Source organism: Triticum aestivum, chromosome 7D (genome assembly GCF_018294505.1).
Source record: "Triticum aestivum cultivar Chinese Spring chromosome 7D, IWGSC CS RefSeq v2.1, whole genome shotgun sequence".
Classification (NCBI taxonomy): Eukaryota; Viridiplantae; Streptophyta; class Magnoliopsida; order Poales; family Poaceae; genus Triticum; species Triticum aestivum.
This window is the reverse complement of record NC_057814.1, coordinates 595454032-595458705: the sequence shown is the minus strand read 5'-3', so window position 1 is coordinate 595458705 and position 4674 is coordinate 595454032.

Genomic DNA, 4674 nt, shown 5'->3' with positions numbered 1-4674 from the left:
AACCTTTCGATCTCAGTGTTCCGAGGCCATATCTGCATATGGTAGGCTCGTCAAGTTTAACCCGAGTATTCTGCACGTGCAAAACTGGCTTGCACCCATTGTATGTGAACGTAGAGCTTACCACACGCGATCATCACGTGGTGTCTTGGCATGACAAACTGTAGCAATGGTGCATACTCAGGGAGAACACTTATACCTTGAAATTTACTGAGGGATCATCTTATAATGCTACCGCCGTACTAAGCAAAATAAGATGCATAAAAGATAACATCACATGCAATCAAAATATGTGACATGATATGGCCATCATCATCATGTGCCTTTGATCTCCATCTCCAAAGCACCGCATGATCTCCGTCTTCACCAGTTTGACACCTTGATCTCCATTGTAGCATCGTTGTCGTCTTGCCAACTATTGCTTCTACGACTCGCTACCGCTTAGTGATAAAGTAAAGCAATTACATGGCGATTGCATTTCATACAATAAAGTGACAACCATATGGCTCCTGCCAGTTGACGATAACTCCGTTACAAAACATGATCATCTCATACAATAAAATTTAGCATCATGTCTTGACCATATCACATCACAACATGCCCTGCAAAAACAAGTTAGACGTCCTCTACTTTGTTGTTGCAAGTTTTACGTGGCTGCTACGGGCTGAGCAAGAATCGTTCTTACCTACGCATCAAAACCACAACGATTTTTCATCAAGTGTGCTATTTTAACCTTCAACAAGGATCGGCCGTAGTCAAACTCTATTCAACTAAAGTTGGAGAAACAAACACCTGCCAGCCACCTGTGTGCGAAGCACGTTGGTAGAACCAGTCTCATGAACGCGGTCATGTAATGTCGGTCCGGGCCGCTTCATCGAACAATACCACCGAATCAAAGTAAGACGTTGGTGGTAAGCAGTATGACTATTATCGCCCACAACTCATTGTGTTCTACTCGTGCTTATCATCTACGCATAAACCTGGCTTGGATGCCACTGTTGGGGAACATAGTAATTCAAAAAAATTCCTACGATCACGCAAGATCTATCTAGGAGAAGCATAGCAACGAGCGGGGAGAGTGTGTCCACGTACCCTCGTAGACCGAAAGCGGAAGCGTTTAGTAACGCGGTTGATGTAGTCGAACGTCTTCACGATCCAACCGATCCAAGTACCGAACGTACGGCACCTCCGTGTTCAGCACACGTTCAGCACTATGATGTCCCTCGAGCTCTTGATCCAGTAGAGGGTCGATGGAGAGTTTCGTCAACACGAGGCCGTGGTGACAGTGTTGGTGATATGATCCGCGCAGGGCTTCGCCTAAGCACTACGACAATATGACCGAGGTGGTAAACTGTGGAGGGGGGCACCGCACACGGCTAAGAAACAACGGTTGTGTCTTTGGGGTGCCCCCCTCCCCACGTATATAAAGGAGGGGGGAGGAGGAGGCCGGCCCAAGGGGGGCGCCAAGAGGGGGGAGTCCTACTAGGACTCCGTTCCTAGTAGGATTCGGCCCCCCTCCTTCCATCTAACGGAGAGGGGAAAGGGGAAAGGAGGGAGAGGGAGAAGGAGAAGGAAAGGGGGGCCGCGCCCCCCACCCCTTGTCCAATTCGGATTGGGCTTGGGGGGCGCGCGCCACCTCCTGTGGAAGCCTCCCTCTCTCCACTATGGCCCAATAGGCCCATTAACTTTCTCGGGGGGTTCCGGTAACCTCCCGGTACTCCGAAAAATCCCGATCTTCTTCGGAACCATTCCGGTGTTCGTATATAACCTTCCAATATATCAATCTTTACCTCTCGACCATTTCGAGACTCCTCGTCATGTCTGTGATCTCATCCGGGACTCCGAACAAACTTTGGTCACCAAAACACATAGCTCATAATACAAATCATCATCGAACGTTAAGCGTGCGGACCCTATGGGTTCGAGAACTGTGTAGACATGACCGAGACACATCTTCGGTCAATAACCAATAGCGGAACCTGGATGCTCATATTGGCTCCTACATATTCTACGAAGATCTTTATCGGTCAAACCCCATAACAACATACGTTATTCCCTTTTGTCATCGGTATGTTACTTGCCCGAGATTCGATCGTCGGTATCCTCATACCTAGTTCAATCTCGTTACCGGCAAGTCTCTTTACTCGTTCCGTAATGCATCATCCCGCAACTAACTCATTAGTCACATTGCTTGCGAGGCTTATAGTGATGTGCATTACCGAGAGGGCCTAGAGATACCTCTCCGATACATGGAGTGACAAATCCTAATCTCGATCTATGCCAACTCAACAAACACCTTCGGAGACACCTGTAGAGCATCTTTATAATCACCCAGATACGTTGTGACGTTTGATAGCACACAAGGTGTTCCTCCGGTATTCAGGAGTTGCATAATCTCATAGTCAGGAACATGTATAAGTCATGAAGAAAGCAATAGCAATAAAACTAAACGATCATAATGCTAAGCTAACGGATGGGTCTTGTCCATCACATCATTCTCTAATGATGTGATCCCGTTCATCAAATGACAACACATGTCTATGGCTAGGAAACTTAACCATCTTTGATTAACGAGCTAGTCAAGTAGAGGCATACTAGGGACACAGTGTTTTGTCTATGTATTCACACATGTACTAAGTTTCCGGTTAATACAATTCTAGCATGAATAATAAACATTTATCATGATATAAGGAAATATAAATAACAACTTTATTATTGCCTCTAGGGCATATTTCCTTCGACAACATATAATCCCATAGCTTTAGCTTGCAAAATAGAAGCCACATATATATCAATGTTAAAGGGTTGTAACTTGTAAGCTTCATCAACAAATGCTACAAGACCTACAATCTTGGAGAAGATCAGTATGAGCCTTCCATATATTTCAAAGTAGTTGTGCCTTGATAAGCATTGACTGCAAAAGAGTAGGTGTGCCTCACGTGGGTTCACCAATGTTGAACTAATGATGCTTAGTTGGGAGATCAATGATAGATTTCAAATTTTCTTGGAAGACCAGGCACTAGCTCATCTCTTGTTGCAAGAGTATTTCCAAGGATTGTTAAAGAATCAGACACTCTCAATGGTCTTGGACCTAGACGCTATTGTCCCCGCCTCCCGATGACTTACCTTGATAGGTAGTGGGTGTGTGGGTTTCAACCTTATTTTCGAAAATCTATGTGTGTGCGCACGCGCGTGCGCACGCCTTTGTATGGTTGTTGGTTCTAGTTTTCTTATTAACTGGGTCAACTCTCTTCTTCTCAATGGCATTGCACATACCTGCCATGTAATGAGGTTCATAATGTGTATTCCCTGTTATTTCTAGTTTATTCTTTTATTACATAATGATTGGATGGTGGTATTGATTCCAACAGTTTGGAGGACAACCGAATTAGATAATCAGTTTTAGGTTGGATTCCGCGAACAACTAGGATCTCCACAACCAAATATGGAAATACACACACCCGAATCACATGGAATCTTCTCATTGTATTTTCGTCACTTGGCCCCGACCAGACTATTTCAACCAGCCATGCCCATTTCTTCCATTTCTCGACCATGTCGCTTCCTCCTCAACCATCGCCGACATTGCCTCATCTGCCATGTTGTCCCGTCGCCTTATCTCTCTTGTTGTCGATGCTACTATTCCCTCTTCGAGGGCGCCTCTTCCATTGTTTGTCGCAAGGGACCTGTATCCTTGTTCACAGTCGCCTCTCCTTTGTCATCAACACATTACCTAAACCCAAAGCCCGGACCTAGTTACAAAAACACAAACAATAACATTTTCAAATTTTGAAATATTATTGTGAAGACATTTTGAGGATATGTAAAAGAATTATGGTGCTTATATTTCTACAAAAATCTTTACGTATTTCGGGCTTTCAAGCCAAAACTAGAGACAAACTCGGCCCAACCCTCAGACTTTGGGCTCAAAATGCCTTTTTTGTTTATTCTATCTTTTTTCTTTGAAATTTTAAAATTCATAAATTTCACAAAATGCTCAATATCTTCAAAATTATTCTGATTTTCATTTTTTTTGGTTTTTCAAAAGTTGTTCAATTCTTCTCATTTTTCAAAATTGATTGTGTCTTCAAAAGGTGTTCAAATTTTCCAAAAATATACACATTTTCAACAAAAAATTGGAATTTAAAAAATGACCATGTTTTCCAAATACTCTCGGTTTGAAAATTTGCTCACAAATTTCAAAAAAATTGTGCTTTCAAAAAAAAAGTGTAACACAAAATGTTCCTGTTAAAATATGTTTAATTTTTTGAATTTTTTTCTCAGTTACAAAAAATCGAAAATATGAAAAAGTTTTCATGTTTTTGAAAAATGTTCATATATTTTTTAAATTCATGTTTAAAAACATGTTTAAATCTTAGTTAATTTTTAGAAAAAAAACTGACCGATAAAACTATGCTACAATATTTCAGTTCACTGCAGTGTTTCCCCGCTTTGTTGGCAATGGCAGCAGACCTGCAGTATTCCGTGGTACAGAGTTCACGTACGTGAAGGAAGACGCGAAACGGCTTAATTGGCTGGCCCGGTTTGCTCGCTCCTGTGCGAATCGTATGCAATTTGACGCCTAATGCGTTCAGTAGGAGCTCCCCCTGCACACATGTTCTCTCTAAAATCCCCCCAAAAAAAAAACATGTTCTCTCTAAAAAAAAGAGAAGGAAA